Source organism: Macrotis lagotis, chromosome 7 (assembly GCF_037893015.1).
Source record: "Macrotis lagotis isolate mMagLag1 chromosome 7, bilby.v1.9.chrom.fasta, whole genome shotgun sequence".
Taxonomy (NCBI): Eukaryota; Metazoa; Chordata; class Mammalia; order Peramelemorphia; family Peramelidae; genus Macrotis; species Macrotis lagotis.
In genome coordinates this window covers 29,508,327-29,531,172 of record NC_133664.1, presented here as the reverse complement: position 1 = coordinate 29,531,172, position 22,846 = coordinate 29,508,327, and the positions used below count along the sequence as shown (strand labels likewise).

At 37.2% G+C, this 22,846-nt stretch overlaps 1 protein-coding gene across 12 annotated transcripts in view; it reads right to left on the bottom strand.

The window, feature by feature from the left end:
* THRB (thyroid hormone receptor beta) overlaps positions 1–22,846 on the bottom strand; it is a 425,807-nt gene that overhangs the window by 274,140 nt on the left and 128,821 nt on the right. The window contains exon 1 of one of the 12 annotated variants that reach the window (XM_074195700.1): positions 749–13,096. The exons of the other annotated variants lie outside the window; for them this stretch is intronic. The gene's annotated coding sequence lies outside the window, so the exon portion shown is untranslated. Of the gene's footprint in view, positions 1–748; positions 13,097–22,846 lie in introns of those variants that run through there. 12 annotated transcript variants of the gene reach the window in all.

Here is a 22,846-nt window from a genome sequence, read left to right as displayed (position 1 = left end):
GCAGTCACACTAGATTTTATAAAATACAATATCAATGAAATTGGGAACTTTTAAGAGTCAGTATCATAAAAATGGGGTTGAGTGGGAGGGACAACAAGAAAAGGAACCAGTAACCAATCAGTTCATCTACACATGAATGTCTCAGCCTAACTATTTTTGCCTGGTTCCATTTAATACTGTGGGTTTGGACCCAGGTATGAACTATTCCCCTCTTCCCACTAATATGCTTCCTCTTTGACAGAAGCCAGAAATAGGTGAGGATAAACATTCACAAGAATACCTTGATTATGGTTTCCATGGCAATGGGCACAAAGAATAGCAAATTAACAGCATACACAAAGCTGGTACGGGAAAAAAATGACCTCACTGTTCTACACAGTAGAAATTTTATATGGCAGGTCTTGTCATTTTAGAGATGGGGAAACTGAGGCTCAGAGATGGGAGACTTATCTGAGATTATTGGTCACTTATGAGTTTTTTACAGTATTCATGGCACTTCAAATGAAATGCATGAATACAAAATGCTGCTTTCCCCAAATAATCATTCTAAAAAACAACACAGATCACTGAGAGACATAAGTAACATCAAGAGACATAAAACATCACAGACACTGTGACGGGGAGGGTGTTTTAAGGAACAAAATTCTTGAAACTATTGTCAAGTGGTAGGAGATTCCAACCCTGTCCTCTACCTGGTGCCAAACACTGGAATTTTTATTCAGCAAACACTGTTCAAAGATGACTCTACCTGTCAGGGCTAACCCTCTCCTGGCACAGTCACATGATTTTCCTTTGCCCCAGGCTCCTCTTTGGCCTCCATTTCCTTTGGCTTCTCAGTTGTACATGTGCGTCAGGGTGGTGACTTGGTATGTAAGAACCCAAGGTGGATGGGCCTGTATGCACGTAGCTCTTCACAATCCCAGAAAAAGAGACTGGTTCAGCCATCTTTAGCACTGTAACGCTCAGCCTGAAAACTTTCCAACATGAAAAGTACCATCAAAATTTATGCATACAGACATGCATGTATTGTGTGTGTCTCTCTCTAGGCAGAGATATACATATATCTGGGCACATGTTCAAATTGTGAAGTAACATACATGGATGTATACACACATATTTATGTGTATTATATATAGTATAGCCATTGTATATATGTGTGAATATTTATATATTATATATATTATATATTCACTTCTGTGGGCCTCAGTTTCCTCATCTGAATAATAAAGGAGTTGGACTAGATAATTTCCAAGGTTCCTTCCAATTCTAAATACTAGATCATTGCCTTTCCCCTCATATAGCCTGTTGCTGGGAAAAGTATTAATTATCCATTCTGCTGCCCAGAGCTTACTATTAAATGTGCTCCAGATGAGTATGAAAAATAATCTTAAAGGAGATAAATTTAATTCGACATAGACGATAAACTCAGTCCTCATTCTCTAGAGAAGGATCTGTGATAATCAATACCCTCTAAATTTGGATGCCCTGAAGAAAGCCTCAGTTATGGCTCTATATCAGAGCACTGTCTATGACCTGCCCTTACCTGGGGAATGCCACCAGGTAGATTCCTTAGAGCAGCATGGAGTGTTATAGAAAATACCTAGCAGCTAAAATGGGTATCACTATGTTCAAGGCAGTTAGAGTCAAGTACCCCTACCCCTCCAAAACTAATGATGAATTATTTCTTATTAAGGAAAGAGATTGGAATAGATTCTTCCCCTTGCTGGACTTGTCTCTTGATGATTGGTGTTTATCCTTTGTCCATGAAGAAGACTAGAGAGATACTAAGGAGCTGATGTCATGACAAACACATGAATTGGATTTGAGTGAGGGGTTGTGCTGTGCTAAGTCCCTAGCCTCACTTTCTCCTCGAGAGTCATTTGGTTTTAGTTACCACATTTGAATCAGGGTGATTAGAGATGGCCCTGGATGCGAGATAATCAGAGTTAAGTGACTTACCCTAGATTACATAGCTAGTAAGTGTCAAGTGTCTGAGGCTAAGTTTGAACTCAGGTCCTCCTGATTCCAGAGCTGGTGCTCTATCCACTGCACCATCTTACGTCCCTCAACCTCACAATGACAGCTTGCTTTCACTCAAAGTATATGGTATTGCCTTCATTCACTCAAAGACTTAGAAGAGTCTTAAGAGGCCATCTCAGTCAACCTACTATTTTACAGATGAATAAACTGAGCTTTTAGATAGGTGATGGGACTATCTTAAAGCTTCAGAGTTGCGGAAAGTGGATTCTTTATCCAAGGCTCCTGGAAACCAAATTGGGCTCCCAATCCACAAGAGCATGACAACTCTTATCAGATTTACAGATGGGATTGCCAGGTAGGAGCCCCTCCTGAGTTGCCACCTGAAATTCAGATCAAACTGCCAATCAATCAGCTCATCATTTGAAGACTTAGGAGTCAGGAAGTAGGAGATGAGTCACAGAGCTAAGAAATCTAGTTGAAATCCAGTGGAAGCCTTGAAATCGTGATTCTTTCTAGGCCTAGAGGCTCTTTTGGATTAGGAGACCTCTGGAGGAACACGAATCACTGTGCTACATGCTAGGGAGAGCATTGCTCTGGAACATGTCTATAAAGACAAAGATATACCCTTGCATATCAGACTGTTTGCTTTCATGTGTACATTGAATATATGAATCGACACATGCATACACACACATATACATGAGGTGGCTAAATGATTCAGTGAATAGAATCTTGGACCTAGAATCATAAAGATAGGTTAAATTCAACCTCAGAAACTTATTACCTGTGTGACCCTGGACAAGTCACTTACGTTCTGTTTGCCTTAATCTACTGGAGGAAAAAAGTGGTAAACCATTTCCGGATCTTTGCCAAGAAAACCCCTTGAACAGTATTGGCATGATATAATGCACGGAATCACAAAGAGTTGGACAACAGCTGAACAATCAATGACCATATAAATATACATACTATAGGAATTTGTATTTACATATCCATTATCATTCCTCTATACATTATCATTCTGAGGATACAAGGTAGCAGTGCCTTCTTTCTCATCCTGGTCCTGAAAGTAATTAAATAGTGACGTTTTCCTGTCACCAGTGATTTGATGATTTCTATCTAAGGCATGACCATGAGATGAGCAAATGAGATCAAATCTTTGGATGGAACACTGGAAGCCCACCCCAAGTCTGGACTACGCAGAGGACATGAAGGAAAATGACTTTTCCTCCACTGGTCAATAGGATGCTATTAGGAGGCTTTGTGGGCTATGAAGAGAAATGAGAGAAAAACAGAGCCAAAAGCTCGTAGACACACTCAGTCTTGAAACAGTCTTCCATTTTGGTTCATATCTCAGTGAAAATCAAAAAGTAGTTGAAATATTCTAAGTAGAAAGCACCAAAAAAGTATTTCTAGTGAAGAGGATGTTGTGGTTAGAAATCTAACTGACACTGTAGTTTAGCACCTGCCTAAGATCCTTTCAGAATAAAGAGCAGATATTTTCACCATCCATTACTTATGTTGGAGCCCAGTAAAGGAGGAAGACGACAGAGGCAAATACCAGTACCCAATTTTTTGTTTCAAGTCCTAAAATTCATGTTCTGAATCTAAATAGGAAAACCAAATATAATTTCCACATCCCTGCTTTCTGATTGAAATAAAATGACTTTTTATTTTATTTGTCCCTCCAAAAGGAGAGGGCTCAGGTTTAATAATCAATTATTTAGATAGAAAATATTTTTAAACCATTTTAATAATTGAGAATTAGGGCATTTAAGAGATCAAGGACAAGGTAATTATAAAGAATAGGAGGGACTGTCTATTTGGTATATCTCACTAGATCTCTGTGAGACAAAATGCCATAAATACCAACAGGGAAAAAAGTCAACATAAGCTTGCCATCAGTGTTTAGACCAATCCGCCTACTTGAGACCTTTAAATGTCAGCCTCTCATCATAGGACCTTAGATTTAGAGGTGGGAGGGACTTTTAGAAGCAATCTAGTTTGTTGCCCTCATTTTCTAGATAAGGAATCAGAGCCCCAGAGAGGGAAAGAAACCCGCATATCTTTGATTATGAATTCAGATTCTTGACTCAAAATCCGGAATCCATTCCAGTGTCCCATGATTTCTCCTAAGAAATACATTCAACACTGAAATGACCCAAAGAATGTTTGTGGGGAATGGAATGAAGAGACAAGTGTCAACAGACTTTACCCAAATTACAAATTGCAGATAGCTATAGAAACAAGTTTGTTCATCAGCACTCCCAGCTACCTCCCAACCCAGTTACCCAGCATGAAAAATAGTTAATCTTTAGCAAAACTAAAGGGCTTAAAATACTCAGGCTATTGTTCCTAGCCAGCTATAAAACTGGATTACAAAATTATATTAAACCCTGGAGATACAAAGCCCAAACATACTAATTCTTCCACATACTTCTTCTTGCTCTTTTTCTTTTAGAAAATGATCAGATTTTATGGCTTGAGAAGCAAGAAAAGTGGAAATACAAGTTTCTTAGAAATGAGCAAAGGGAATAATAGTCAAAGTTCAAAAGTCAAACTTAAAAATAATTCTGGAGGTTGTTGCTCACTTAAGCCAACATACCTCAAGTCCAGACACCTTGTAAACATTCTACACAAAACCACTTTTTTTTTAACAAATATAATCTTTTGGTGCCTACTCCAACATAGGCTTCAACAATTCAAATTTACTATTAATAGAAAACTTCCATGGCCCAAGTTTGTTGTCTATTGGTAAAGGTCCACAAGAGATTTATTTCTGCTTCAAGGATATGAAAATGATCACAAGTTTCTTATATTTGAGTCTATATGGGATAACTATTCTTGTTAGGGAGATAACTGACTTAATGCTGAGTCAAGTCAGATCAATAAACATTTATTGACATACCTGGTCCTGTAAATGCAAATTCTGCTCAAAGAAATTAGTGGAATGATTTAAAATACTTTCACAATCAGTAATTTCATGTTCATAGGTTCTCTCTTCAGCAATCAATCAGTCAACAAAGCCACATTTATTTAGGGCCTATGACATCAGGAATTTGGTGTTGGAGGTAGCATTGCATATCTATGTCTCTTTAGGTCATGGCAGATGGTTTGCGGAGTGTCTGTGATCCAAACATTTTGATGAGTCTTAAAGAGCCAGACTTGGCTGAATGACAAATAATCTTAGGTAGCAATCATTCAGACAGAGTCCATTACCAGACCTGTATTAATTAATTATCTGCAGTCTGTCAGACCTCATGCCCTATGGTATAGCTTTTAAGACTTGATGGGTAAGGGGTGGCTAGGTGGCGCAGTGGATAGAGCACTGGCCCCGGAGTCAGGAGTACCTGAGTACCTGAGTTCAAATCTGACCTCAGACACTTAATAATTACCTAGCTGTGGGGCCTTGGGCAAGCCACTTAACCCCATTTGCCTTGTAAAAACCTTTAAAAAAAAGACTGTATGGGCCTACTTTACACTCTAAGGAAGGATCAGAATAAGAAGTTCGTGGGATGAGAAATGGTACCAGTAGGGATAATATGATTTTAGCCTCTCTGCTGTTTAGGCTGTAAGGCCATATTATTTGGCTGTGTACTAGAGGCAACTTGGAATGGAATTGTAATGGAAAAAGTACTGGTCCAGAGTCAGGAAATCTGGATTCAAAATCCAATTCTACCACTTAATACGTCTTAGCTAACAATCTTTCTATTCCTCAGTTTGCTCATCTGTAAAATGAAGAAGTTGGACTAAGATGATATCTGAAGTCCTATGATAGATTTTGCCTTTTTGATGGGTGATGGGGTCATCATTAAAGAAACCTATTATGTGTCGATCACTGTCCTAGGCACTGAGTGTTCAATAAGCAATGCAAAACAATTCAAACCAGTGCCTTCACAGAATTTACCTTTTATTTCTTGTCAGAGTATGAATATAAACAACAACCCACAACTACTTAAGATTTTTTACTTTACAAAATACTTCCTCATAATTATTCATTTACAGACCCTTACTAAGGACCAACTATATGTGCCAAGCTCTTGGCTAACCATTGAGAGGCCAAAGACAAAACCAGAAATAGTTCCCATCTCCAAGGAGTTTATATCCTCTAATTGGACGGCAAATGGCAATTCACACCAAAATAGGACTTAACAGTTTATAAATCACTTTCTCCCAGTAATGCTGTAATATAGATAGTACCATTTTTTGATTGATTATTTGATTGTTTGGCATCTGGGTTTTCAATGGCATAGGATGCTTCATGAGTGGATGCTCCCTCTACCAAGGGAGACCAATAAATAATAATAACTCATAGCCTCAGAAAGTTACTTAGAGAGACTAAGAATAAAGGACCTCTAGAGGTCACAGAGCTAACGTGTGAAAGGCAAGACCCAAACCCATTTCTCCCTGATTCCAAGAATGGTCTTTTATCTATCAGTACAGTTATTATCATCGTCATTCTACAGCTAAGAAAGCCAAGACTCAGAGACATTAGGCGGCTCATGCACAATCACATGGTTTGTTAGAAGTGGTTCTGGATTTCAAATCCAGGTCTTCCGAAATCAAAGAACTCATCCTACCTTGACTATGACATTACTCTTCTAGTCCTAAGCCAGTGCTCCTGGGATCCTTCTCACATTGCCAATATAGAACTGTACTTTTTTTTTGTTTTTTTGCAAGGCAATGGGGTTAAGTGACTTGCCCAAAGCCACACAGCTAGGTAATTATTAAATGTCTGAGGCCGGATTTGAACTCAGGTCCTCCGTCAGTGTTCTAACCATTTTGCCACCTAGCCACCCCAGAAATGTACTTTCAATCAAGAAAACTCAATACATAAAATCCTGTAATATTTATTAAAAAAAGAGACTTATAAGAAGGGACAAATTGTCACTTTATGAGAGCACTTTTCACTCTCACTAGAAGTTTCCTTTCAATACCTAGTTTTCTGAAAGAATTTAAAATAGAATTAAATGAATACTCAATGTTCCAGTTGATTATTTTGAAAAGTGTGGTACCTTTGCAGACCCAGTCATATTCTAAGACCTTGAACTCCATATGGAGGAGGTCCAAGAGCCTAGAAATGGAGGAAATTTCAGCCCTTTTTGTTGCTTCCCATTTGACAGATGAGGAAACTGAAGCTGAGGGTTAAATGACTTTATGAGGTCATCTCGACACAGGTCATGGCTTGTTTATTGTCAAAGACTAGGGCTATAGGGAGAACACAGAGATACTTTTAAGCAGAGTTAAGGTCACTGTGAAAAAGGCAGTGGCCAAACTACAAGAAGATGCCAGAAGAATGGCACAATAGTCCTTCTGCCAATTTCCTGACCACTCTTCTCCTAGCACAGCAAGTAACGCCTCCAATGTGGATTAATCTCTTGACTGTCAGCAAGCCCTCCCGCCATTAATCTTTTCTTGTCGGCAAGTTTCATTCTCAGCACTGGACACCATGCCAGGAAAATATGACTTAACCATACACAAGAGTGAAGGGCAAATGCAAAATAAATACCCTAATAAATAAATAAATAAATGAATAAAAAGATAATGGGGGTGAATCACTGGGGTAATTCTGGGTCCTCCCATGATGGGTTAAACCAGTCTTGCAAATGTGCTTATTGCTTATTTGCCCTGAGGCAGGGAAGAATTTGTGCTGGGTCAGTAGAAAAGAATCTTGATTTTATTTTATTTTTCCTCTGGCTGAATCATTCCTATTGGGGAGGTTGTACCAATTAAAGAAACTGTCCATTCTTGTTGGCAAGGCTGGGTTCAAAGAATTCCATTAAAGACTGGTATCATCTTCTTAAAAATCTAGGTGATACGCACTGGGTGTCAAAATCATGGATCATTGTATTTCAAAGATATTATTAGAGAATTTTGAACAAACAATTCAATAGATCCTGTGTGTCTCAGTCTCCCCATTTGTAAAATGTAAAAAAAACTAGCAAGTCTGCATGTGAGTTCTGTGGTCAGGAATAATTCATGTGAAGAATTATAGAAGCTCTCTAGAATTATGAAATTCATAGAAGTGCCAAATATTTGCAACAGATGTGTCTTAATTAGGAACATCTATCTATAGCTTGGTTAATGGTATCTACAGTTTTTGATTTCCTTTACTTAACTCTGCCACAATAGACTAACACATGATAAGGTCTAAAAGAACCCAATCATCACCTTTCATGGTTTTTGTTCTGTGCATTCTCTTTTCATAGAATTTTAAGCGTCTTCTCTTAGCTTAGAAATAAAATAAGCAATAGAAGAAGGATATTAATAAGTGTAAGGAAGTAGAAATTGTAAATGTGAACAAAGTTCACGCAAATTTGTTTGGAGGAATAAATTCTTTAAGATTTAAAGAAAATGAATGATGCACGGGATACCTAAATAGGTCATATCATATTATCAGAGAAAAATCCTATTCCAACCATAATGAAAGAATTCACAAGAGATACAGTGAAAAAGCACTCAGACTATTGGAGATGTTCACATGAGAAAAGACGTGGGCTGATCCTCCATAAGAGTGGAGAACAGTTGATATACATAAGGAATGGCAGCTACATAGCTACATACTTCATGTACCCATGTGATGACAAAAATCTAGATGAAGGTTCCTAGTGTGATTGGAACATATCTTATGAAAGGTTTGTGGGAAGATACAGACACAAGGCAAAAATGAGAACATGTGGAGGTTCGTGATCTGAGCCATTAGAGGGGGTGTGCATATGGATAAGATCATCGAGACATTCAAGTTTCAAAGTCATGAAAAATAATTTGATCCCTTTTCAAATCTATATGCAATATTGGCTCTTTCTTTTCCAAGTAGGGAAATATAAATGGAAACATAATCCGAAACTACTCATCTCAATACTGTTAAGTTATTTGCATACTTGTTAGCATGTATCTAGATAAATTATGTATCCATCTGTACTTTTATTATATACTCACACTTCATAAAAAGTATACTATATATCTTAAAGGTTATTCTTTATTGATTTTTTGCCTTTCCTTATGTCCACTTCTTTCTCTCCCTCTGGTTCCCATACACTTATTTTGGCTCAGGAAACAAAGAAGAGGGAGAAGACAGAGATATGAATAAGGGAAAAAAATACAACACACTACATTAAAGTCACACACATCTTCTCTGGCTGTTATTCTTTAAAAGGAGTAGAAGTAACTTAAGAACTAACTTATTTGGGGTCCAGTTTTTAACCTGCATTTAACAACCTTCTCACCATCAGAATAATTCAAAAGAGATCCTAAGTTAATTTTTGTTGCTGACAAATTCTGAGCCACTCCCCTAGTCATCGACAGATGGCACGTGTCTCACTAAGTAGGTGTGGATTGGGCTAAATCACCACTGAACTGTCTACCCTTTCTATCTTTTAAATGATATATATGTAAAGTGCTTTTCAAAACTCACAAGTGCTATAGAAATACTAGCTAGAATTTTTATTGTAATTCAAATTATCAGGGAGGTACATAAACTTACAAATGAAATACTAATAAATATCATTATCATCATCATCATCAACATTTTTACCCCAAGTGGGCAGGATCCTTTATATACTATGGGCAGAGCACCTTCTAGGTCACATAGGAGATAATTTTCTACAAAACATACTTTTGACTTCATTGATTTCTCAGCATGGCAGATCACCTGTGTCAGATGCCTTCCTGATGCTGGTCATAGACTGGCCTGCTTTCAGTAAAAGAATGGGAAGGCAGAAGAGGAGCAATGGAACTGATAATGTGTTGAGATCATCACCACATCCACTCATTAGCCTTCTTATGCTATGGGAGTTTTTTGATCCTTAGTATGTTTGACAACTGACTATGATAACTGAATTAGGTTTTTTGAGTTTATCTTTTACCACTTGGAGAATATAGAGTGCATTAAGACTGTTGAAATGCCTTAGATCTGTTGCCTGGAAAAAGGGGGGGGGTCTCAACCTTATATCTCACTGACACATTTATTTTAATCAGTGTATTAAGAGGCACCATCTTGCCACCCCAACCACTGTTCCCATCACTTCTCTATTCAAGAAAATAAACAAAGGTGATGTTACTGAAGGGAAATATAGACCTCATCATATAAACATCAAATGAGAGACATGATTGAGCTTAAAAAGAAAAGACTTAGAAAGGATCCCATCACCATCTTCAGACATTTATCTTGTAAAAAGAGAATTGTCTGGGTCTGTTTGACTCCAAAAGATAGAATTAAGAGCCAGAGATGGAAACTGCCTAAAGAAGCAATTTTAGGTCCAGAGCAATGTCCTAACCTAACACTTAGAGGTGTCCCAAAATGGAATGAGCAGTTTTGGGAAGTCATTGATTCTTTCTTACTATAGGACTTCAAGCAGAGTTTGAGTGATCACTAGGATATATGGCAGAAGGGGTTATTTTACTGATAAGCTTGAATGGAATGGGTTCTGAGGCCCTTTCAAGTTCTATGATTTTGTGATTCAGTAATGGAGTGTAAATGGGGGAAAGGAAACATGATAAGTATGAATGAATAAGAAAAAAAGTAAGAAATAATAAAATTTTAGATAAAACCATTCCAATCATTTCCTTTAATTTGTGAATAGAAACTTGTTAATAAAAAGTTTCCAGAGAGGTCCTAAAAAGCCACAAAAATGAGATAAGGCTCAATACCTATTATTGGTCAGATAGTCTGATCTCAGATCAGGAGACACTATGGGTTTAATAAACTCAAATACTCATGTCCTTATCTAAGAGTAGGGATTCTTATTCTGGGGTCCAAGTACTCCAAAGAGGTCGGTGGATGAATTTCAGAGGGGGTGATCTGTGAATGGGGAAAGAAAATGACATCTTTTTTACCTACTGATCTCCAATTATGAATGTAAGCAGTTAATTATTCTGAGGACTCCACCAAAAGGGTCTTAATAAAAGTTAAGAATCCCACCTCTATAATATGAGGTCATGAAGAGGTCCTTGAAAATAATAAGGACCTTCAATAAGATTCTTTCAGTAGGCAGACTTTTAAGCCATATTTGGTTCTACTTGAGTCTGTTTCCATTTCCCTCCTTGTGTGGTTGATGCTTTGGGCATATTAATCAAAATAACAACAACAAATGGCATTTATGGGGTACCTTAACATTTTTGCAAAATGTTTGTCTCATTTGGACCCAATAGAGACTTTCCCAGGTTTTCTAGGCATTACTGACCTTAACACAACACTCTTATGATATTCTCCTAAGCACTTTTTGTTTTCTCTAATGCCTCTATATGCCAGTAATCTCAAATTAAAATAGAAATGGGGAGGGATGTCACTATTTTGGACTTATAAAATCACATAGTAACATTATCTTTGTTTTATTTATTTTTTAAAATATTTCCCACTTGCATTATAATCTGGTTCTGGGCACTTGGGAGTATTGTGGCTAGCCAGGCTGCATATTTCACACCTTTGTCGTGCACCACTAGATTAATTTTTCTAAGTCACTGCTTTCTTCACAGCAGTCCTCTTGCCCAAAGACCTCTAATGGCTTCTCGATTCCTATAAGATAAAGCCTCAATCTTTAGGTTAACTTTTAAATGATCTCTACTTTCTGGTCCATATTGCCCTATCCAGTCTAATAAATCTCCTACTAACAAATAAATCCTCCAAATTGGGCAGGCAATATGACCTGCTGTTTTATTTGATTCTCCTCCCAAATCACATGTTAATGAACTCCACATCTGTGCCTTTGTTCTTCAATTTACCCTACTTGGAGTGACCTACATCCTCTTTTTCCTTGTTGCATCAAAATATTTCTTCAAGACTTTTTTCCATAGAGTATTCTCCAACCGTCACCTGCCTCCATGATTGTTCTCTCCTTTGAACTCCTATAATTCTTACTGTCAATCCAATTCTTAAACAGTTAACACATATCCCTATGTATGTTTGCTGTTTGTGTTTGGGTGTCTAATGTTGTAGTCTATATATTCATTCAGACTGCAATGCCCTTTCAGACAGAGATTGTATCTTCCATCGCTTTAGCTCTTCATTTCCTAGCAGAGTGGTCTAGACAAAAATGGAAAAACAATGCTTCTGGATGTTTTATCAGTCTTGATGAACTGAGATTAAAGTATTTTAAATCATCTTCTTTAATTAATAGCTAAATCCTTACTTTGGATTTTAATAAGAACTCCACCTAGAAAAGAAACATTGCTCTCTTTACAACTTAATTGATCCTGGATCTGGTTTACAATTTGTGAAATCTACTTCCACAAGAATACATGTGGATAAAAGGGTGGCTAGGTGGCATAGTGGATAAAGCACCAGCCCTGGAGTCAGGAGTACCTGGGTTCAAATCCGGTCTCAGACACTTAATAATTACCTAGCTGTGTGGCCTTGGGCAAGCCACTTAACCCCATTTGCCTTGCAAAAAAAAAAACCTAAAAAAAAATACATGTGGATACACACAAACGTTTTCTAATTAAGGTATCAGGAAATTCCTCAGGAAACTTGGTCCTGCTATTATATTAAGAAATAGCCATGAAAAGAGCAGTGATTAGAGAAATTTCTTCCATTGGTTTCTATAAGTGAGCAAATATATCTCCTAAGCAATTGAGTTGCCTATAGAGAATCTTCCTGATTTCCAACAATTGGACATGGTAACTTTGTAGAGGTTACAGGGCATGTTTGAAACTAGTAATCTCAGGAGACCTTCATAATCTAGAAAGCTTTCCTATTCATCAGTCACCTAGGCAACATAAAGTCTGGTTGCCCTTGCTTATTATAACCCAATAGCCTTCCCCAGATGGAAGGGTTTTAAATAACCAAAGGTTGGTTGAAAGAAGGTTAACAGAGTTTCTTGAAAAAATGAGTTCCTTAACCCAGATCTCTAAATCCATAGTTCCTGGGGAGTTTTAAAATCCCCTCTAATTTCTGAAAACATAATGAAATGTTGATCTTGCCTAGCTATGTATCAAATATTCTATGGTTTTATGTGTTTGAACTCAAGGTGAGGTGAGATGAAAAGAAGAAAGAAGAAGAGAAAGAAGAAAAGGAAGAAGATGATGAAGAAAAAAGGAGGAGGAGGAGGAGGAGAGAGAGACAGAGATAGAGATAGACAGACAGACAGAAACACCATTGCAAAGAAAATGTCTTTGGTATTATATATATATATATATATATATATATGTATATATATAAGTATGCATATATATGTATGTATATATATACATATATGTGTATATATATATATATATATATATATATATATATATATATATACATATATCAGCAATAATGGGAGAGGGGAATTGGGGGTTACTGGAGATTTAATTCTTTGAAAGTGGGTAAAATTGTTGAGCTCCTTAAAAGAAAAAGAATGTCTCAAGTCATTCCTAAGACCATTTTTGATGAAGAGAGTCTGCAGGCCATGGTAGGTCCAGTCAAAGTGTTAGTCATCTGAGCAGAAGCATTTCCTTTAAGACAAATGACCTCTGGCTTGAAGTCAGAAGCCCTATCTGCTTACCAGACTTACCATAATTAAGTAAATCCATCTTGGTATTTAGTAAGCTGGAAGTGTTACACTTTAAACCTTTGTACCCATTGACACAGAGAAAGGTGCTTCTTGAAGGAATGATTTTTTGTAGATTAGAGGACCCTCTGAAATGGGAAGGAGTATATTCTGAATAAGATAACAGGCAATAGAGAAGGACCATTATTGGAATCCCCCAAAGATAAGGATTGGTTAATGTCAGTCTAAGGAATCTGAGATGAAGCTGCCTTGCATTCTGAATTATTATTAATATGCATAAAAACAGAGCACGCCCACAGTCTATGACTGGGGATAATGACTTGGCATTCCACTTATAAACAATTTTGATTTAATGCTAACCCAAAATATTCTCAATTATCTCAAGGGGTATAACTAAATAGTTTAACCATTTCAGAATAACGTTAAATTTAGTTTAACCTTAAAAATATACAATAATAAAGCACTTATGGGGGGGAGGGAAAGGTATAGGAAGTGTATGGATTTTTATTTTTGATACAGAACTATGATTTCATTGGTAAATGGTATTCCTAGTGAGAACAGCTCTTGCCAAAGTAGATCAGTCACTGTCCTGCAACATAGACTATTTCAGAGTTGCCTAAAGCAGAGCAATTAAACATTTTTTCAAGGTCATACAGATCCAATCAGAGGGAAAGACTTGAACCCATGTCTTTCTAACTCTGGTGAACTTTATCTACCAAATAATCCTCACTGGCCCTCAAGAAAGGGCGAGAATTCCAAAGTGATAGGGAATTGCTGCCTCAAAACAAAGCAAAACAATTTTCTTACTTCTACCAGACCCTAGATATTTGAAGCTCTGATTGCTGTATATTGCAAGTACACAGTGCCATGGTAGTTATTGTTAATGAGATAGTATAGTGTAAAGGAAAGGAGCCTTAGACTAAACACTGGGAGATCTGGGTTCTAGTGCCACTTCTATGACTAATTTCTTGTGCTGCCTTGAACATTTTGGACTCAGTGTTCTCATTTGTAAAACGAGAGGTTTTCTCATCTATAAAATGGGCTTGATCAGAGTTTCTTGGTCTGTGTGAGTGTGTGGCAATATGATAAGAATCTATGGACCCTGACCCTGGAGTCAGGAGGACCTGAGTTCAAATCTAGTCTCAGACACTAAATAATTGCCTAGCTGTGTGACCTTGGGCAAGTCACTTAACCCCATTGCCTTAAATAAATAAAAAAAAATCTATAGACCCCATTCCCAGTCAATAGTCTTTAAAGACATAAAATATAGGATTATAAAGGAAAGTAATTGAATTGAAAACTATAATTATTCTATTAGATTATCTCAAAGCCTCTTTTCAGCTCCAACAGTCTATGATTCATATTTATATACACATCAACAAGAAATAGCATTAGCATAAGGTAAATGTAAAAATGTTAAAACCAATTTGGTCTACAAATAATTAAGGCAATGGAAATTCTAAAGGATATATATATATATATATACATATATATGTATGTATGTATGTGTGTGTATGTGTATGTGTGTGTGTGTGTGTGTGTGTGTGTGTGTGTGTGTGTATACCAAGTGGGGTTTATGACCCCCCTGGGGGTTTTTAATGTACAGAAGCCCTAAAGAGGATAAAAGCATATTTTTCATTTCTCCACTCCCACTCCAGAAACAAATCCTTACCCCAAAGTTAGAATTCATTCATCTTTAAGTACTGTCTCTTAGAGAGGAAACAATGCATCTCAAGGAATATAAGATTCAATCCACCAAATATTATTAAGTATTTACTCTATAGAGAGGAGGATAGTATGTGTAATCTTGGAATCAGAGGCTGGGAAGACCTGATTCAAGGTCTTGCCTCTGACACATACATAACCCTGGCACCTGTGACTTAACTTCTCAGTAACCTGAGCTATTGCCTAACTATAAGATGCACAGAAGGGGCAGGACTGCATTGGTAGAAGGAGCCTTGTCATACAGGATCTCCTTTTGTGAAGGAAATCATTGATCTAGTCTCTGATCTTTGATCTGTACCAGGCATTACTGGGGTATCTTTCTCATTGGAGGAGTTTGGAGGGATAGGGTTGGTGGCCAGAAATGGATTCCACAAAATAGGACGACCAAAAGAAATCTAGAAAGTGTTCAAGGGAAATCAATAGAGGGAGGGTAGGCTTTTCAATGACTACTCAAAGAAAATTTTCTCTCTCTCTCTCTCTCTCTCTCTCTCTCTCTCTCTCTCCCTCTCTCCACAATACTTACCACACTATTAATAGATGTTTACTGACTAATTGATTGAGGCATTATTAAGGACCTGATTTCTACATTGCTTGTTTCCAAAAAGCTTAGGCATGAATGGAATCATACTTTCCAGATAAGACTTCCCATGATGTTGTGAGACATCAACCTTCAAAACCAAGTTGGACAAAGGCCAGGTTTATTTTGTTTCCTGTTCTATCATAAGTCCAATAATCCTATTCCTGAAAACTTTTAAATCTCCTTTCTATTCAATTAAATAAGTGTTCATTGACCAGACTCCATGTTCACATAAGAAGCTGACTCTTGCCAAACCAAATCTGGATAATGTGTATTTTATGTCACAGAAATGTATATTCTCTTCCTTCTCAGATCCAGACTCTCCACAACAACGATAATTCCAAAGGAGAATTTTTCCACCAAAAAAATGACATCCCTCTTCACAAGCCTGTATCTGTTGACTGATTGTTCTGAGAAGCCCCAGGGAGGCCTGGATTTGGCAATCCAATGTGTCAGAATGTTTAACCTGCTGTGCAATAAGAGTGTCTCCTCTCCTCTCCTCTCCCTGGAAGGTCTGGGTTAGGGCCTTCCCTTTCTGAAAGTACCATGACCTGAGTTTCAGGTCTGAGGGTGATGGCATCTGGTTGGATATGAATATGCTTTTGGAATGTATTGGGGTGATTTTGAAACAAGGCCAACAAATGAAACCAATCAACTCTCTTGTTCATGCCATTGACAGAAATTAGGCTTCTAGTTTGGTTGGTTTCTCAAGTATGAAGCAGGCTTCTGCCCTGCTGCTCATATTTAAAATTAGTTATTGGGCAATCTTCCAAAGTAGAAGGCATTATTAAAGAAAAACATTAAAAAAATTCACCACCCTGAAAATATAAATGTACTTAGTGATTACACAGAACAAAACTGATCCACCACTGTTTGATAGAATAATGTATGATTGGTGACATGTTCTTCTTTGCTAATAGACCTCTTGCCTTGTGGAAGAGGTGTAGTTAAGGTTGTCAGAATTTCCATTTAAGCCCCCTCTTTGAGACTGTTGAAATTTGCCTCATGCTGTAACATGCCATTCAACTTCTCAACCATATTTATGCTTCATTTTTAATTGGTTGTGCTTTAAAGGAATATAAAAAAGCATTAGAGGAAAAGAGCTGGCTTTTTTTATCCTCCTTAAGTGTCTTTCTGGTTATTGTCCAATTCTACCATCTCTTCCCTTCTCTCCTTGCTTTAGTCCTTGAGAAAAGCTGAGTTACAAAGATGATAGCAGGATCAAAACCAAACAAAAATATGAGGTATACAAGGGTTTCATAGCAAATGGGACTACTGGTGGATTCTGGCAAGCAATTTGGAGCATGAGATCATAGATTTAGACTGAAAGGAACTTTAGAAGTCTCCACTTTAAAGCTGAGGAAACTAAGGTTCAGAGAGGTTTGTTCAAGGTATTTTAATTAGCAAATGGGACGTGAAGTCCGGTCCTACCTTAAATCCAAAACCTTTCCCACTATAACATGTAAGCTTTCATGCTAGTAAAGTGACTAAAATAACCTTTGGCCTAGAATTCCACTTACCAGGCATGCTACCATGTATGTAGACTCAATATACCTATGTGTATGGATATATATGCATATGTGTTCACATGTGTAGAAATGCAAATTGATGTACATGTCTGTATGTATATTCCAAGAGGGTTAAATATGGAAATGAAATGTTCATAGCAACACTTTTTTTTTAGGTTTTTGCAAGGCAATGGGGTTAAGTGGCTTGCCCATGGCCACATGGCTAGGTAATTATTAAGTGTCTGAGACCAGAGTTGAACCCAGGTACTCCTGACTCCAGGGCCGGTGCTTTATCCACTGCGTTACCTAGCCGCTCCATAGCAACACGTTTTATAATAGAAAAGAACTGGAAACAAAGTAATGCTCACTGAGTGAGAAATGACCATCATTGTGGTACATCAAGGTAAGGAGTCAGAAACATTAAGCACAAAGAATACAGAGAAACATAAGAAGATTTATATGAACTGACATACAGTTGCAGAGAAAAATCAAGGAAAACAATGCACAGAATGACTTTAGCAAGGTAAGTGGAAAGAATAAAAAGAAACAGAACACTGAAATTATAATGACCCAACCCAACACTAAGAAGAGATGAAAATTTCCTTCTTTTCAGAAGTGGGTATCTATGGTGCAAAACAGTCCACATTCTGTCAGACCCAGTTTTACATTTTTTCCTTTTAAAAATTTTATTCTTTGTTACAAGTGATAGCTATCTGGATAGATAAGTAGAGAGAGATATTTTGGGAAGTAAAAGTGATGGGAAAAACATAAGATAACAATAAAAAATGTAATTCTAGTTTCAAAAAAAAATCCAGAAATTGCATCTATCAATCATCATAGAACCTAAGATCACAAAATCACAAAGGAGAAGGAACCTCAGGGAGGTATATAGTTCAATCATTTCCTAAACAGAAATGACAACAAAAATATATTAAACAAATGACTATATAACTTTTGCTTGAAAACCTTCATTCAGGAAAGGGAAATCTTATCACTGCAGCACTATTAATTATTACCTTACACTGCCTTGCCCTCTCTACTCCAGGAGGAGGAACTCTAGTGTGTCTGACATCATTAACAACCACTCTGTGCAGTTGGATGGCACATAACTGAGCCTAGAGTGAGGAAGACTCAGATACTTACTAGCTGTATGATGTCAGCATGTCACAACCTCAGTTTGTCTCAGTTTTCTTAGCTATGTAATGTGGATAATTACAATATTTACCTCCTAAATTGTTGAAAATATCCAATGAAATAATTTTTTATTTTTAAAATACATTTTATTTTCCTTAATTACATGTTAAAACAAATTTTAAACTTTTTTTTGAGTTTTAAGTTCCCATATCTGTCCCTCCTTCTCCTGTCCCCTTCCTGAGAAGTAAACAATCAAATATAGGTTATACATGTGCAATCATGTAAAATATTTTTAAAGTGCTTAGTAGAACACCTAGTACAGGCAAGGTTACTATATAAATGTTAGCTATTAATATTATCACATGGTAGGCACTATATAAATGCTAACTATCATCATCATCATCAACATTTTATTATTGTTATTATCTTCAAACCCATCCATTCAACTACTTCCAAATCTACTCAATGTACCGTTGTCCTCAGCTATCTGTTTCTTCCCCATAAGACTATCATGAGAAATTGGTCAAAGACTTTGTTCATATCTTGGAAAACTATATTCTCTCCACAGCATTCTCCTGATCTACCAGTCTTATAGCCCTAACAACAAAAGAAACTAGGTCACTGTGGAGTACCCTATTCTTGATGAAACCATGCTGACATTTTATGATCAATGCCTCCCTTTCTAGATGTTCACTAACTATGTCATTTGAGAAATTTTCTACAAATTGAAGTCAGGTTGCCTAGTGTATAATTTGAAGACTCCATTTTCTTCCATTCTTTGAAAATTGGTCATTTATCTTTTAGCTACACCATCACCTCCCATTTTTCAGGATCTTTCAAAAATAAATCCACAGTCACAAATCTGCTAGTTCCTTGAGTACCTTGTACCTTGCAATATAGCTCACCTGGACTTAATATGAACAAATTCTGATGACATGAGTTTGCATTCTGGTTCTCTTATTTACTAGACAGAGGAAATATGGCAAGATGGATTGAGGGCTAGTCTGACAATCAAGAGCTCAAATCACCAGGTACTAATATGGTCAGGAACATTGAAAGAATCACACAGGGAGTAGCTAGGTGACACAGTGGATAGAGCACTGCCCCTGGATTCAGGAGAATCTGAGTTCAAATCTGGTCTCTGATATTTAAGTACTTAGCTGTGTGTCCTTGGGGAAGTCACTTACCCCCATTATCTTACCAGAAAAAAAGAGAAAAGAATCACATTTCTAGTCCAATGCCAGATCATCTATAAAAGTCACAGTCAAAACAAATATTTTCTGAGCATCTATTTTATGGATTTTTTCCATCCACTATATGGAGACAAAAAAAAAGATCTTCAAGAGACTTAGTGAAAATTTGGACTTTCTAAACCTGAGATACAAATGTTTGGAAAAAAGTTTTTCCATTCTTGCTGTGTATACCTTGGATAAAAGGTCCTTTTGAATTACTATATCAATGAATATGAGTGCTATCAACAAATGGAATTTCCCATTTAAATCCTGCCAGACCTTATGAATGCCTTGTTTCTGGCATTCCAATCTTCCCAATTAATAAAGTCATCTAGTGAATGAAGTGGGATTCAAGTCAGGAAAATTTGGGTTAGAATTTTGCCTCTGACTTACTAATTATGTGACTATGAAAAGTCACTTAATCATTATATACTCAGATTCCTCAATTATGAAACATGGATAATAATTAAAGTGATATCTATTGTGAGATATAAGATGTACGGTGTATTGTAAATTTCAGAAAAATCACAAAAATTCCAGTTATTATTATGATTATAGTTATTTTCTGGGGAATCATTATGATTAGGGCTATTATGAGGCATTCCTTTAGCATTGTCCACTTGCAAGACTTTTTTTTTCCAGTCAGTTTTGTTCAGCTTTTCTCACAAAATCCCTACCTGATAAACTAACACTTTTACTTTTATTTAGTAGAATGGATGTCATATATCAGTGACTTGAGAAAGCATTTTGAGGAGATTGATGAATGTACACAATGATACCAAACAATTCTAGGTCTAAGAGCTACACAATTAGATGTTCTCAATTTGCTTGATAACCAGGGCACCAGTTGAGAGGATCATAGATTTAGTGCCAAAAGGGAGCAGAAAGGTCATCAAATCCAATATTCTCATTTAACAGATAAAGAAGCAAAGTCACCTGGAATTGAAGTGACTCATCAAGGCATTCAGCTTTTGGGTGTCTGAGGGAGGATTTGAATCCAAATCTTTCTGACTGAATCCAGTGCTCTATCCGCCAGCCTGAATTTTCTCAACTTTGACAAAATCATTTATCCTCAACTTTGCTAACTAAGAAATTCATAGTGGGAACAAGGATTCCAAATTTTTCATTGACAATATAATGGCATGAAGCTCAATGTCAGAGAACCCCAATCACTTCTGGGATTGTTTCAGTAGTTCACAATTCCTCTTGTGTTTTCTCCCTCCACCAGATTAGAAGGCAGAAACAACTCATTCCACTAGGAATTTTGCACAGTCAAAGTCTAGTAGCAAACAAAACTAAAGACAATGGAGTATTAGCAGACCATTCTAGTATCTTTGCCAAGAAAACCCCAAGTGGAATCACAGAGAATCAGGAATGACTAAAAATAACTGAACAGCAATAAAATCTGCTTAAGGTTGACTTACTAAATTGATTTTCTTTGGATGATATTGAGGAGAAAAAAACAGTGACCATTTGAACGAATGGTATTAGAGGATCATCCCCCAATTCCTCATGGCTATTCCTGGAACTAGAATCCAAGACTAGTTTGTGAGTGTGGGAATTGGGCTATGAATCCTCAGAGCATGTATGGCTACCTCTGTTTTTGTTGTTTTGAAATTGTCTTCCCTCTAACTACTATCCTTACTGGTCCATTTGCCCTTGGTGGGTCTATTCTACTGATGGAGAAGCTATCATCATTGATAACAGTTATCTATATATGGCCCCTCAGATGGGACTCTGGATCTCTACTGAAATCACAAGATTTCCTGGGTGCTTTCATCTTAAGAAAGTCACTTATACAAGATCAGTAAAGAAGAAACACAAAAACGATAGGTGACCTCATCCCAGGAACAGGCTTGCCTTGGAAGGACCTTTACATGAAGCTGGCATTCAACCAGGGGAAAAACTGGGCAGGATCCCTTCTGCACATCATCATTTGGAAGGCAATCTACTACTTCCACTCCAAAACTGGAGGTCTATTCTGACTGCAGGTCTTATGTTCTAACCACTGCATCAGCTGGATGTATATGAGGTCTTTCTTACTGATGATCTCCTCGAGTTATATACCTAGTGATAGAATCTCTGGGTCAAAGGATATGGACATTTAAGTCTTCTTGACACATATATGTAGGTTTATGTGTAGCACGTCTGTAAATGCTCTTGTCTATGTAGGCCTGTGTGTATATATACACATGGACACACAGATTTGCTGGGTTATTAAGCTAAGAAGGGTCTGAGACTGGGTTTGAAAAAAAAGCAATAAGAAATTTTTAAAAGGCAGCAAAGCAGTCCTTTAGATTAAAAGGCTAATGAAACTGTTCCAAGTTGAGACATTTTTGCCATGGGCCACTGTCAGCAAATGGTCTGGTAACCCTTCCCAACATTTGCACCTTCCCACACTTTGCTGTCATCACTCTGCTGATGTTCTGCATGGAAATCTGGTAATTGAAAAGAGAAAATGGTTTAACAAGGGTCCTCTGTCTTCTGGCTTAATAGCAGGTTTCATAGAGATTATGAAATGATGATGCAGCCTGATAGAAAGTTTTTATTGCCACAAGTGTGGGATGACTGCATTGTTCAGGAATGATGGGGAGCCCAGCTTGGCTCCAGGGACATAGCCCAGGAAGATGAGTCTTCCTATTTCCAAGCCTCATACTCTATCCAGTGTGCCACATAGCCACTCTTAGGCAGATTTTAGAAAGGGGTATTTACAAGTGTGGAATACAATAATAAGATGAGTTGGACAAAACATCCCCTCAAAAGTCTGGGACATGCCCATCTAATAATATATATATATACACACACACACACACACACACACACACACACACACACATATATATATATATATATATATATATATATATATATATATACATATATATATACTGAGTCTAAGGGAAAGCAGGTTCAGATTTAGAAGAACATGAAGTAGACTGGAAACTTAACATTTGTGATTGCTAAAAGTCATTTCCTCCCTTTGTGGGATGCTCAGGAAATTTCTCTTAGGCATGATATAGTTTCTTTACCAGGCTCCTTGAGGAATCTTTGATTGAGATCCAGTTTATCTTTAACTGGCTGCTCTCAGTCCAGTGATGCCATTAGGACACCAATGGGAAGATGGGAAGTCCAACATTCTCTGGACCTTTTCAAGTTTATAAGGGTAAATTCCTCCAGAAAAAACAGAGGGGAAAGGAACCTAGG